This window comes from Vicugna pacos, chromosome 14, assembly GCF_048564905.1.
Source record: "Vicugna pacos chromosome 14, VicPac4, whole genome shotgun sequence".
Lineage (NCBI taxonomy): Eukaryota > Metazoa > Chordata > Mammalia > Artiodactyla > Camelidae > Vicugna > Vicugna pacos.
In genome coordinates, this window is record NC_133000.1 from 34071744 (window position 1) to 34087069 (window position 15326).

The following is a 15326-nucleotide window of genomic DNA, read 5'->3' on the forward strand; positions in this document are numbered from 1 at the left end:
TTTCTCAAACAGCCTGCGTCCTTTCACTTTCCCCTTGTTACCTTAAAAAAGCCTTTCCTGAGTCACCCACCCCTCTGATTATGAACCCACAATGTGCTGAGGTTGCAGTCACTGTGCATACATCCCAGTTTTGGTTAGGTTTCCATCGCAAGATCTTCATTAAGGAGCTGCATCAAGAAGTTTAAGAGGCTATTCTTACATCTGAGTGGAGGAGACTGCAAAAAATCTAAATGGCTTTGAAGAGAGAGTTAACCAGGGACAGAGATGTCGCGGGTCCTAGTCAAAAGTGTCATGAGGAAAAATGTTCTCCCAAGGCTCAGAGTGGCTTCTGAACACGGAGTCAGCAGGGAGGAGGTGACAGGCAGTGATTAGGGTGGGTGATACAGGGTACGCTCCCCCAGCCGGGAAAGAATAGGTTTTTTTCTAGTTTTCCAAACAATTTCTTACTGCCTTTTTTCCCTTATTACCACATACCATTTCCTACGAATTAAGCATATCAATGTAAGTCATTTGGGGCACTTGGGAGAAGCTACACGATGCCATTCACAGGGCTGGGGCATGACAGCCACACCAGTCTAGATTGAAAGAACAGTTGGGGTATTTGCAAGGTAATCACGGGCATGCAGCAAACTCCCCAGGTTCAATGACCTCATCTCAAAGCTGGGGTCAATAAAACTACCAAGCAAAGTGCGTGATGATTATGGCCGATGTTTACTAGGTAAGTGCCCGTGAAAGCTGCCGCTTAATGGGGAATGAGTACGATCAATAAGGCCCTGTCTACCTACCCACACGCGCCCTGCCTTCCTACCTTGCTGCAACAGCAGAGCTTGTTTAGCTGAGATGAACGCACCCAGACCAGCCCAGAATGGAAAGCTCCCAGCTCTGCACGGCGAGACGTGTTCCTTTCCTTCTCAGGGCTGATCACAGTTTGCTGTCGTCTGTTTTTATGTTTATCCCTTTTGTAACTGCCTCTCCTCCGGAGTTTTTGCTCAAGCAGCACAGGGCCAGGTGTGTCTTGCGGCCTGCCGGATATTCTGGGCAGGGAAACAGCCAACTCCATATCTGGCTCTGGTGCTGAATGGAGAGAGCAGAAGGCCCAGGGGCCCATGCTGAACCGAGGCCCCTGCACCCAAAATTATGGTCTGACTTTGGGCAAATTACACAGTCTTCTTTACCCTGAGATTCCTCATCTGTCCATGAAAATAACTGCCCATGTCACACAGAGTTACAAGCATTAAAGGAAATCAGCAAATTCACAACCTAGCCAAGGGGCTACAAGTGCGTCCTCAACAGACAAATGCTGCCTTTACGGCTCTGACACACGCTAAGCGGGGCGGCCCCACACAGTGAACACTGCTAAGTGCCAGTGTGTAAAATGCTTCATGTGTGCTATAATACTCTTTAGATCTTACAACAATCCCAGGATGAAATGAATATTATCATGCCAATTTCACAGATTCACCAACAGGTTAAGAGAGTATGCATTCTATTCCAAGGCCCTATGTTGAAGAAATGGCGATTTAAACCGGAATCTGGGCCCAGGCCTTGGCTCCATCTCTCTCCCATCCACCTGACCACTTGCCTATGAATTCCACCTGTCCAATATACAAGTTTGCAGACGGCCATCTCTTAAATGCAATGTGTGCCACCATTTGTCAATGTTGTTTAATTACCATAAAATGTTCTCAGAAACCACTATAGTAAAGGAAGGTGGACTTAAGGAATTCTGCATTGCGTTCTCCTGTAATGTGCAGAATCCCTTCCCTACACCTCCAAATCCAGGTATATGCTTCCTCCATGTTTATGTTTGCACACGGCTTATTAAAGCAGAAGGTACCTGCAGTAATTCCATCTCGGTTGCTTTCCAAGGTTGCAGATTATCCATAATCGGTCTGTGAACGAAAATACTACAATGTGAATGAGAATACTGCAACCATATCAGTAAACAAAGAATACTGATACCAAGTCATTAAAGGCTGCCGCCACCCCCCAGCGAGGACAGGCCTGGAGCCCAGCCACAGCAGCAAATCACAATGGTGCCCTCTGAGCAGACTCAGAATAAGAAAGGACAGGCTACTGGCCTGAGATAGCTACGTGCTTGTCTAAAAAATGAATTCAGTGAGTCCTAATATTTGCTTCCTCCCATTCATACAAAATCACTAAATTCGTGAACTTGAGACACCTGGCTTTCTTTAGATAACAAGTAATCTTTTATTGTTCCAACAACCTGGTCTTTGTTGTAAAGCTCCTATGTATCCTAGCTCTTCCTCAACCTCTTGGGAGCAGTCCCTCAGAGAGTTCTGAAAGGCTGTCATCCCGGCTCGAGTCCTCCCACCAAATAAAACAAAACTCTTAACTTTTAAGCTGCACATGTATTTCAGTCAACAGTTTTGGACACCATGAAGGGACCCACAGCAGATTTCTCTCCACCTGAACTCTCCAAGTAACCGAAGCCTTGCTACCAGCACTGGCCCTTTGTGCCCATCCGCCTCCTCGGGGAGTCCAGATGAATTTTGCTGAGTCTCTCCTGGTTCTCAGATCTCACATATTGGTTGATGATCCTAAGTTTTATCTGGCGGTGTATCCAGGTGCGTGGCCCTCCAGTTGAAAGAAACTGAGGTGAATTACCCACCCAGTGGAGACATACTGGGTGGGGCCTGTTTGAAAGATAACAGGAAATACCCACCTTGAGGATATGTCCAAAGTGGGGCTGGTGGAAACATATGAGGGAAATACTCACCCAGTGGAGACATCCCGAGTGGGTCCAAGTTGAAAGACACTGGGTTCAGGACTGAGTGGTTAGGTAAGTGGCTGGTCTAATATTTTCCTCAATTTGGTTACCTCCATTGAATTTTTCAGGATAAAAGTAAAACTCTTATGAGGAAATTTTCAACTCAAAAATTCGGACCATCCTCCTGGCTGGTAACAGCATTCTCGGGTGACAGAGAATCTTCCAGGTGTGGTAGAGACAAAGGCTTCATGCCACAGAGTTGTCCCTGTGGGAAATCTTACTAGCAAATTTATTGTGAGAACCCGACCTTACAATGGGGAATAGAACTTTCAAAAAAAATAAAGAACAAAAAGGAAAAGAAAAAGAAATGACAGATTGCCAGTCTCCAACTACTACCCCAGCCAGATTTATGTACATACAAAACTTACAACATTAATCGGGAATAAGAAAAAAAAAAACTCACTCTGAAAATAACCAGGCCTGATAAAAATATTTTTTGGAATTCTGAACTTATAAAAACAAAATCCCCTTTAGGGGGAACTTGGATTTCTCTTCCTGTGTCCTTGAAATGTAAATGTTTTATCTTTCTCTGGGTGTTTTAAGTGTGTGTATGTAAGTATATATATGTTTAGTTTAGTTTTTAAAGGAAACCTTGGACTCTGTTGTACAAAGTTTCAAGTATTGTGTACATATGGTGGCCACACAAATAAATTGGGATTCTAAGCAATTCTTTGATTGTACCAATTTTCAGATATTTTGCCATCTTAAACTTTGCTGCATCAGCCTGGACCATGAAGGCTTTAAGCTTTTGGAGAGTAAACCTTTGAATTTTATTTAGGCAACACCCCGACTCTCATGTGGAAGGGCCTCTTCATCTTATTGGTTTAAAATCACTATATATATATATATATATATATATATAAATTGATGGCCATATGATGGATTTTTTAATTTGGAAAAACTTTTTAATTGGTGAAAGTTTAAAGAGATCTCATTATAAACAGCTGTTTTATTGGTACCTATTAAAATAAAGTTTAAATGCAGAAAAATATATCTAATGGTTAACCTAAGAACTCAGATAAAAAAATATAACTGGTTTGAAAAGCTACATTTGTGTTTTTCCTTTCTGATAAATGTTTCTATAGATGCTAATAAAAACTTAGAATAATTAATGTTAATTAGGTTGAATAACTGGAAAAATGATTGTAAAAATGTCGAAAAAACAGATAAGTAGCTTATCCCAAAACGATAAATATTTTTATATGGTTATTTTGAATGAGATAAATAAAATGGACATTTTTGGATTTACATACAGGGTTTTGATACTACACTACGTAAAGTTAAAAAAAAAAGGGCCAAAGAGATCACCTACTCCCCCCCAACATTAAAGTTTAAACAAGTCTGTTTTATTTACCACAGTTAAAAATATATTTATATGTAGACTGAAATACTTGATCAATGATTGGGACAACAGACCAATAAATGAAATTAAAAATCGAGAAGGGCCTAAGCTCTTTGGCTGAAACTTGGGCATCCTAGAGACTTCTATAAAATTATATACAATGCAAACACACAAAAAAAAGGTTTCTGGCACTCCTTCTAGAAAAAAGAATTATTGATTAAACTTAATAAATATAAAAATTAAAGGTATAAGATTTAATAAAATTGAGATAAAAGTTTGTGAAATTGGTATATTTAAATGGTCTTTATATAAACCTTTTGCTTATGTTGTCGGATAGATATGTTTCAGTGGAAAAACGCTTCCCCTTCTTGGTATTATAAGGCTGGGCACATATCTGTCCCTCTGAAAATATTAATTGAACAAATTAAAGGAAACCAATATAGTTACATGAGCCATCCAATATAACGTAAAACTAAAAACTAATTTGAGTGGCTAATAAAAAAATATAGGTTTACCCTGGGTTAAACTTATAACTCAAGGAAAAGAGACCTTAATAAATGCCTTATGCAAGCTTTGGAAGACATAATAAAGAAAACCTTAAAGTTTTATTACATGGAATTCTTTGTTTACAGCTCTTCTCACTGATACAAAAATGCCAATTAAGGAGGTAAAATTGGGTCTGGGTGACAGAGCAGTTCTCTGGGGACATGGAAGAGAGTGTCTTTGTCTTGAAGATCAGAAATATAAATACAACAAACAGTGACCTAGGACTGAGCTTAACTAGCTCAACGAAATAAAACTTGAGGCCAAGAAATTTTTGGCATTTTAGAACTCAGAACTCTGACGGGTCCTTCAGACTTTGTGAAGAAATCTTAACTATCTGTTTCATAAATAGTAAGCCTTAGTGATTTGAGCAAGCAAATTAGGCTTACTCCAACTATTATTATACCTATCTTATAAGTAAGTTTTAAAGTGAAGCTATGAGATCTCTAGCTTTTGTCTGTTCATAAGCCTGCATACAGATTATAGAAGTGAGATATTTCTACTGCTAAAAAAAAAATTCAGTCAAAGAGCTCTGCTTAATTGACGTAAAAATATACGAGCTTAAAAATTAAGTATTTTTATAATAAAAACTTAACAAATTGACTTTCAGCATCATGTGAATTGGAAAATATTCAATATTAAGATAATATTTGATATTGTTTAGTTTAAGTATGTTCTAATTAATATAGACATCGTTAAAGTCATCAATATTATGTATAATACCTTTACTGTACCTAGGTTTAATGAAAGTCAAATAAGATCCTGTTATATCTGTTGCAGATTTGTCAAAAAAAAATAACAGTAATGTGCTGTGGTAAAATTTTAAGTAAATTAAATGCAAATGAGATGAGAGCTTTGGGTAAATATTTAAAATATATTTTTAAAATGTATGCTTAAAATAATGTCTAAATGTTTGTTATCTTTAAATTCTAGAGTTGTGCTAAATTAAGTTAAATGACAAGATTTTATTAAATATCTATGCCATTGTCAGATAAAATAAGATTGAAATATGAATTACTTAACATTTAACTTCCTCTTACAGTGAAACTAAAGGTGTTTAGAAATATTAATCAATGGTTGGTGCCACACAGAAATGGTCTCTATTAGTAAGGGAATGATCTCAGTATCCTAGAAAAGTAATATAAATGTGTAAAGGAAGATGTAAGAATGGAATTATACTTTGTTAATGAAAAATAGTGACTTTCTCCTGAAGCTGGTTACTTCTGAATGGAAGACAAAATAAGGGACACATCTGTGGAAGGCTTGTGGAAAAGGAACCCCGAGGAAAGTTTTGTACGTGGTCAGAATTGGCTAAGTTTAGAATCAAATTGGGCAACGCAAATGAATCTTAGAAGTAAGCTGGTACAAGATTAGATTTGGTTTTCTCTCTGTTAAGAGGAAAAAATTTTCTTAAAATATTAATCCACCTTCAGTAACAGATTGTAAAACTTCTTATACCACTTAGCTGACCTGTTCTGCCTTTAAGTTGACATATTTTCTTGTTAATGAATTAGTACTACTTTACAATGATCTATATGTTTCTCTGATCAAGTGTTCTGAAATCTTTCAAAAAGCTCCCCAAATATAAAATTATAATTAATTACATTAAAATTAATTTAATTAATTAAAATTCTTTTAATCTCTAGTTAAGTTTGGGATGCTACAGAAGGCCCCTGAAACATCCCAAAGAGAGATTTTTAACTATAAGGTTTCATTTGGCATTTTAAATAACATGGAATTGTCAAATGAATCATAAAACTTCTAAGGTTATATTGAATGAGAAATATTATTAATATAGGTATTGTAGAAATTATATGGACTCCCTAAAATTCTGGTTTATCTGAAATGTTACCAGTGATAATTATGGGTATAGTGAACAGGTTTCTATATTGATTATAGTGTAACGGTGTTTAACCATGCTTTTAAATATTTTGTCATTTATAGACAGTTAATTGTTTTCTTCTGATGGTTTTGCAAAATGCTTTCTCTTCAAGGAGATTTACTGATTTCTAATAAATTTCAAACTACAGCACTGAACTAAACTGGGTAAGAAATTTTAAAGTTCTAATGAAAACTCTCATTAAAAGAATTAGTTACATGGGACTGAGTAACCTGGTGAATATGGTTATAATTTTTGATATTGTTTGAAATACTACTGGCTTTTAACCTGTTTCCAAGACATAAAGAATCTCTTCTCCTTAAGCTAGTTATGGTTCACAGCAATTTGATAAATTATACCTATGTATACAGACTTGGAACAGTTATCTTTTCTCTCTATCTGATCCCTCAAAAGACTAAAAATACTTAGGTCCCCAGTGGCTCTATCAGACAAATTAGAGAGATCATCTCCTAAGAGATATAGGAGTATAAAGGTATTTTAAGGATTTTAAAGAGAAAAGAATTTACCGAAATCTGTAAGGCAAAAATCCATGAAAAGCCTTGACGTGGCTTTCTTGGTCTTAGAAAACCTTATTAATATTTTACCCTGAGACTCCGTATTAAAACTTCCAACACAGTCAATTTAAAAAGCCTATATGATCAAATAATCAGATTTAACTTGTAAAGAAAGTAATCTTGATTTGGCTATATTTGAGAAAACTGAGGGTAACTTTAGAGAGAAAAAAATTATATTTTAGTGGATATTAAATTCTAGTTTTGTTAATTGAGGTCCATATTTACTAAGACACTTCCCAGATCATTCCTTGCTGTTATGTCACTTTACTGTACAGTTTAATTGAATTATGAAAAGAATAATCTAGGTTTGTTTCTGAAGCTCAGTAATCTATCCTTGGGTAAAGTTCCAATGCCCCATGACCTGCAGCCAGGGGATTATACATACTGCAACAGGCATGACTTAAAGAACTGTCTCCAACCTGAATGGAAAGACCCTTTTTCAGGTACTCTTAACTAGACCATACAAACCAAAGCTGAAGGAAACGGAGTCTCGGATTCATTTCCTATCTGAAACATCCCCTGCAGTGCACTGGCCTATCGAGCGCTGCTCACCTTAAAACAATGCCCAAATGGAGAAAAAGCTTCCAGACCAGGATGAGAAGAAGACGTCATCTGAGCTAGACAGCTGACCCAAGACACCGGACCAGGACTGTATACCAACTACTTTGATAATTTATCCAACCTTTGATTATGAACTAATCCACTTGTTAAGTTTATGATAAATTACCTATGTTTAGTACTTCTGTGTTACCTTGGTGGGTTTCCCTACTCCAAGGCTCTAACTAGATAGCCCTCAGAAACGTTATTCTAAAAAGAAATTATAGTTCTGTTTAGGCCACTGTTGATCTTACAAGGTGGGAGATTTCACCTGGCCAATTAATACCTGCCCTGACCCTGACCATAATTATGAACTTTCTCATAGGATCAAACTCAGAAACACAAGCAAAATTTTAACCCAAAATTACAACTTCTCGACTATTAAATTCTTACTCATGACTTTATTATCGTTACTAGCTTTATTACTTATATCCTGTCTATTTTATAAAATTGTTGTCTGTTACATTTCCCAATGTGTAACTAGGCCCACAAGATTGATGATGGCTAAACATCTTGAAGAAACAGATGAAATTTATAACCCTGAATAAAATAAATATAATAGTGTGATTCTAGGTATGGAAATGAGCAAAGTTTAAACACTTCCTGGATCATAATAGACTAGTAAGACAGGTGATCCAGAGAACTTTTAGTATCAACAGGGCCTGATAAAAAAACTAACACCTTGAATGGCAACTCAGAAGATTCTTCACCTGAACTAGGAATGAGCCATCCTAGCACCGTGGGACAAAATTGGTCATGAAATGTCTCTCAAAATATTGGTCGAATTTAGGACCAAGGGGGAACACTGTGAATGAAAATACTACAATGTGCATGAAAATACTGCAACCATGTCAGTAAACAAAGAATGCTGAATCCAAGTCATCAGCGGCTGCTGCCAACCCCCAGCGAGTACATGCCTGCAGCCCGGCCTGTCAACCACTCACAGTGGTGCCCTCTGAGCAGACTCAGAGCAAGAAAGGACAGGATACTGGCCCTAGATAACCAGGTGCTTGCCAAAGGAATGAATTCAATGACCCAAATGTTTGCTTCCCACCATACATAGAAAAGCAGTAAATACTTGAACTTGAGATATCTGGTTTTCTTTAGATAACAAGCAATATTTTATTGTTCCAATTACCTGGTCTTTGTTGTAAAGATTCTATATATCCTAGCTCCTCCCCTACCTCTTGGGAGCAGTTCCTCAGAGTGATCTGAGATGCTGTCATCCCGGCTCGAGTCCTCCAGCCAAATAAATCAAAGCCCTTAACATTTAGGCTGAACGTTTATTTCAATGACGTTCCAGAATAGACACAACTCATCAATTCTGTAATGGAACACACTGAATCAGGAACCAAAAGCGTGTTTTAGTCCGGAAAATCTCCAGGTTCCTATTTCTTCCTGTCATTATACAATCCCTCCAGAACTCATTACTTTGCTGTCTGCTCCTCTGGCAACCAAACTCAGAGAAGAGTCAACTCAGCAGAGCACCATGCTGGGGAGAACACCCCGCAGAAGCACTGCAGGCTGCCTTCCCTCCCGCATGCTCTGCTGATCCTTGGTGTCCTCCGTGGAGACCAGGCCAACAGAGCTGTTCCCAACAGCTGCAAAGTCGCACACGTTAAATAAATCATTTTATTTTATATGATATTATACGTATATACCCATCCCTGAAAACAGCTTTGCCAGAAGCCCAAATCTTCAACAATAATCTGCAAAGGCAAATCAGGTCCCCAAGGGAAAACATGTCTTAAGTCGATGCAAAGGCCTCCAAAGTCCTCTCCAAGAATATAAACCAAACTGCCTGCAGGTCTGCAGCTGCAGGCGGTTACATGTCTGCTTTTAAAGCAACCCCTTCCTGCCCTCGGGTGCTACAATGCCCTTTTATGTCCTCCCATCGCAGGGCAAGAGCAGCCGCTGCAGAACCTTGCAGGGCAGCACTGACAGGACTGGACAAAGAGGATCAGAGCTAAACTAAGCCTTCTGATGACACGAGTTGTCACTCTGTCACTTTACAGATGAAGATATATATAGAGAGAGGTGGGGTGATAATGCTCAAAGTCACACAGCTAATAAGTGACAAAGTATATAACTCTGCTCCTCCCTCCTGTGTGACGCCCAACTGGGACACCCACAGGGTTCTCTCGTGGCTGCCTGAACAGTCTTTTCCTATCACTCATGACACACCACAGTGTCTGAACTTAGCATGCTTTTGCAGCATCTTTTCCCTCCAGTTTCTCAGGAACAAGGCTGTTCGGGCCTGTATGAATTCCGGCTTCCTGAAATCTCCATGCTCAGGCTGGTCTTGCCTGTGCATCTGGCATGCTGCTCAGAGGCTTTTCCTCCCCTGCAGGAGGACGTTTCTAATCTTCACAGGGACACAACCTCAGGGGAGCTCTCCTCTCGCCCTCAGCACGGCAGGTGTCCCAGACCTCATCCCGAGCAGCCCCATTAGGACGGTGTCTGCCCAGCTCTGCTAGTCAGAACAGCAGCCTCAATGCCAGGGATTATGCCCAGGTCACACTGCAAACCTACTGCCCGCCTCACAGCCCCCAGCCAGCAGGTCACCTGGAAGTCACAGCAAGTGCCCCACCCAATCCAGAAGTCTCTCCTTTTGCCAGCACCACTGATGACTGGTTTCCAACCTTTGGTCAGTTTCGCACAAAAGAGCACCTTCTACAGTGAAGCGGGTGGTTTTTCTTCTGCACCTCATCCTTACTGGAAACGTAAAGGGAAACCAAAAGGCCTTTTCTCAACCCTTTTCTGATGAAACCCTCCCACCCACAATACTCATATGCTCAAGAGCTTTGGATCCACATGATTTTCTTTCCCTTATGCTAAGTGGCTCAAAAAACTGAGGGATTCTTTCTCCTTTGAGGGTATTAGCACTCAGTTTCTCGGCTTTAATCTGTTTTTGTCTCTCTCTTCAGTGACCCTAGCAGTTGCCACCTCTTACTCCCTTCAGCAGCCTCCCTCCCAACATCTAGTCCAGGAAATCAGCTGTGATGAGGGGCCCGGGGGCCGTCACAGAAGATGCAACTAAGGCAGAGAGAGGCTACATAATTTGCCTAAGAAATCACCTTGAACCACCAACAGAGTGTGTCACCTCCCTCTGTTTAACTCTTATGCTAAGCAAGTTAACTTTTTGTAGATTATGTTTATAAACAGATGAGGTATGAAAATACATACAAGGGCATACATCAACTCTAAGATATTCATTAACTCCACTATTTTGTTTCTATTTATTTTATTTCTATTAAAAAATTAAGAACCCCTGCAGTCAATATAGCAAAATGTTACTGGGTTTTAAATCCAGAATATAGAGGGGTTGTGTCATTACTTATTCTTATATGTATATTCACAAGACAAAATGATTTGAAAGTCTCTCTCCTCGCCCCCTACTCACTATTGGCTCTTACCAGAGCTCCCAGACCACACATCTAAGAGCCTTTCACTTTACCAACAGCTGAACTCATCAGTTTTCCCCCAGAACTCCCTCTGCAGCTTTCCCTCCTCAGAACACAGCAGGACCATTATTTAACTCATTAATCCACCCAGAAACCTGGGCCTTACTCCATCCTACCTTCACAGAAAGCATTGACCCTTTCCTCTTTACCATCTAAACATGCCTTCAATATGTTCGCTTTTACCCACTGACCGTCCCACCGCTCAAGTGGAAGCCAACAACACTGCCCACCTGGACTCATGAGTCTCCCAAGTGGCCCCACAGCCACTCTCCCCTACTTGAGACAAATGGGATTGTGTCACTCCCACGCTTTTTGGACTCTTTTCAGACCCTCTGTTCTTAGAAGAAACTTCAATTTCTTCACCTGGTGAAGGTCTTTGCCATGAAACTATCAGCTCAGGAAGGGCAGGACATGCCCTCGTTCCTCGGCCACACCATCTGGCAGAGCATCAGCTTGGGAGGATTGAGTTCTTAGCAAACTAATTCACTTATCCATACAAACCCATGGTACATTAGAAAGATTTTAGATGTTGAGCTCGACTATTAATTTGGGGATTTTGCACTGGCAACCTGCAAGTATATATTCTAATCATTGTGTCTTCTTAAAACCACACCCAGATAAAAGGAGTATTTGTGGAATGTCTTCGGAGTAAAAGGGACTGTACTTTTACAGATTTTATGTTTTATACTATGAACAACCCGGACAGGGTCACAAATGGAACCGCCTCACAAGTGACAGAAGACAGGTGAGACGCATATAGCAAAAGGTCACAAAGATGGTAAGAGCAAAGTTGTTTCTCCAACCCCCGAAAAAATTCCTCCAAGAACTGAAAACTAAGAATTTTGAAAGTAAAATGCTATCATATAAAGAAAGAAAATAAATAATCCTCTTCATCAGGGTTTCTAGATCTGACTGCAGAGTTATTAGCAGGCCATACTGAATCCTAGAACAGAAAAATCAGATGGACTAGTGGTAAGTTCCAGGAAAACGGCAGTAATTCCTCCACTTGAAAGAGGACACACACTCACTTGTTGAAGGTGATTGTAAACCACATTCTGCAGAAATTCAGAAGATTCAGGCACCGCTTCTAGATGGTGATGACACGGAAGGACGGCTTGGATGCATGCTTCTAACTGAGTCACCGGCATTCTTACACTGCAGGGGGAAATGGAGGCCCTCAGCCAAGAGCAAAGATGTTCCTGTCATGTATCCCAGGCCGTGCCTCGGGGACTCAGTGTCCTGTAGCAGGCCGTCCCCAGGCGAGGACCCGCAGCGTGGCCCAAGCAAGCAGGAGGGGCACTGTGCTTGAGAAATCCCATCCCCCATGGGGGCAAGAGGGGCTGGTGGGGTTGTGTGAACCTATAAATGCTCATAGAAATACACCTGCATACATTCAAGTGATAAAATTAAAAGTAGCAGGCTATTTAACAAAATTTCAATTGTCAGTGTTAATTTTACCATTCCATTCCGCTTGTCCCCTGCACACTGAGACAGGCTTAGGCTCTCTCACACCTGCAGCTCTGATGCAATAGTTGTGAATTTATTTTACTTTGCTGCAAGTGTCTTCGCTCCCAGTGTCACTGTGAATGTCGTCTCTTAACACAGTCAGGTATCTTCCTGGATCTCTCCCTGAGTTCCTTGCTCCTGCTTCTCAGATCCTGAGATAAAGAACAGGTGAAGGCACATGACTGGAAAAGTCAATGTGGACTTGACCAAAGTCCTCAGTGACCCCCTAGGTGAGTGCTGCCCACCCCTTACCTTCGATTCTCAAGGTTCTGCCCAGAGTGACATCCAGACAGGAGAGAGTCCTGGGCCCTATTAAAAGCTGTGTGGCTTGGGTGCAGGGAAAGCAGCAGGAGCTTGTTCCGTAGCCGGTCCCATCCACACCTCTGCTCCTCTCTCTCCCGAGGCCCCGCTGCCAAGCCCCCAGGCTCCCTGAGCTTCTGTCCTTCTCTTCTACTCTACTTCAAGCCCATTTCCTCTTCCTTTATTCCCTGATTATCCCCAGCTGGAGTGATTTTTCTATCATAGAATCTGAAAAAATTTCCTGCAGCTGAAAAAGAGGTGCCAGAGGTCAACGCCCATATGGTGGTTCCTGAAGAGAGCCCCTTGTTAGGGAGACCCTCACCAACACTCACGGGGCATCAGGCATGTTGCAGGGTGGACCACCCCCAATAAGAGTTTGCTGTGACCCCAAGGCACGCACAGCATCCCTGCTCACTAAAATATAGTTGTAGTCCTTTATTAAGAAGCAAAAATAAAAAAATTGCTCATGTTTCTTAGTAGAATTATTTATGAGGGAGAAAAAGAAATTGTAATAGAAAGAACAAATTTCACTCCATGTTAGATGTGTTCGTTTGGCTTTAATCCTGTACCTTGTTTTCTAGGCTCAGACTTGCTGTTTCTGCACCTTTTGTAAAAGAAAGCTGCCTTTAGCCTGAAATATCCAGGAGGGCCTATTCTCCCGGCTCTGATCTTTAAGAATATTTGCTCTTCTACACTTATGTATAGATGGCAAGTTGTAAAATAGTGAATAACCTTTCTTTTTTTTGGAGGTTATACGGGGGCACCATAATTTGACCCACATGGACAGCTGCAGGAACAAAGGATTTCAAGGACAAACAATTCATACAACAAGAAGATTGCAACAACCAGCCACATCCCTGCCCCTTTTTGGTATAAAAGGAGACTGAATTCTGCCCTGGGGATGAGAGTTCTACTGGATAACAATATGCCATTTCCTGGGCCTGCCAGCTTTTCAAATAAAGTCTCTTTCCCTTACTCCAACATCTCATCTCCCGATTTATTGGCCTGTCATGCAGCAAGCAGAACGAGTTTGGACTTGGTAACAAATTGACTGCCTTAGAGGTAGTATGTCTCCACTGTTTCCTCATTTCCAGTATGTCACAATCTATCAATTTTATATGCTTTTTAACAACACGAACAAAAAACCTATTATAAGGAATTGATTCCACAGAAATAAAATTATTTCTACTCCTTCAAAACTTTTTTCTATTTTAGTTTGTTTTGCTTATTGAAAAGAAAATAAATTCAAATCATTTTATATCATGTATTTTTATAGCTAGATATTGTAAATACTACAAAGGTATTTAAATTGCAATAAAAATTGTTCATATATTAGTATAAAGATATATACACAATCAATGCAGATTAGGAAAGGAGTAGATATTTACTAAAAATCCACTGCACATCCAGTCTTTTACAAGCATATCCTGGAATATAAGCTCTATTATCCAGGGGCCCCCCACCCCCATTCTCACTGCCGTGTCCCTTAGTAATCAACTACCAAGGCACCAGCATAGAACCATGCGATCGCTATTTTAGGTGTAAATGAGGGAATTAGCTCATTCAATTCTAAAACAGAAACCTTAAAATAAATACTGAACTTATTTACAGATAAACAAATTTGGACACAAGAAAGTACAGTTTCTCCCCAAATTCACAAAGATAATAACTGGTAAAGGCAAGATTTGAACTCATCTGCCTTGAATATAAAGCTAAGGTGGAAATCCCCTTCGACTGTGGAGGAACAGCAGCACAACCTGTCACCTTATCTTTGTTCGGATCTGGCTTTAGACAGCCTGAGACAGCACCCCATTCCTATGGAACTCGAGGGCAAACAATAACAATAAGGATTTTATATTCAGTATTTTCTTAAGTCTCAATTATATAAAGTGTCAGCAGGTCAGCAGAAAACTCTGGGAAATATGAGTGGGTCCAGAGCTTTTTGCTGATAAGAAACTCAATCTATCAGGACAGAGTGACCTTCCCATGAGAGGCCTCATGTACATAAACTAAAGGCAGCTGAGCAATGAAAACTAGCAAGAACATGGAACTCAAGCAAGAAGGATCCCTACCATTCCCTGCCCAGTTGCCTCTTCACCCTTGTGGACAAGATGGCAGAAGGTCCAGGTTCTTGTCCAAGTTACAACATCATGGATTCTCACCCATAATATATTACGACTCTATTCTGTCTTAAGTCCTTTCCAACTAAAATATGATGACACCAATATCTCAGCAGAATGTCTATGTCTCCACTTTCTCTCTTCTATTAGGAGACTATATCTATGGCTACAAAGCAGAAATTCAATTAAAAACACCATGCACGAAGCCT

The 15326-nt window shown here is 40.1% G+C and overlaps 1 protein-coding gene across 1 annotated transcript in view; it reads right to left on the reverse strand.

The window, feature by feature from the left end:
* Positions 1-15326, reverse strand: part of LOC140701239 (uncharacterized) — a 133537-nt gene that overhangs the window by 17333 nt on the left and 100878 nt on the right. The window lies entirely within an intron of this gene.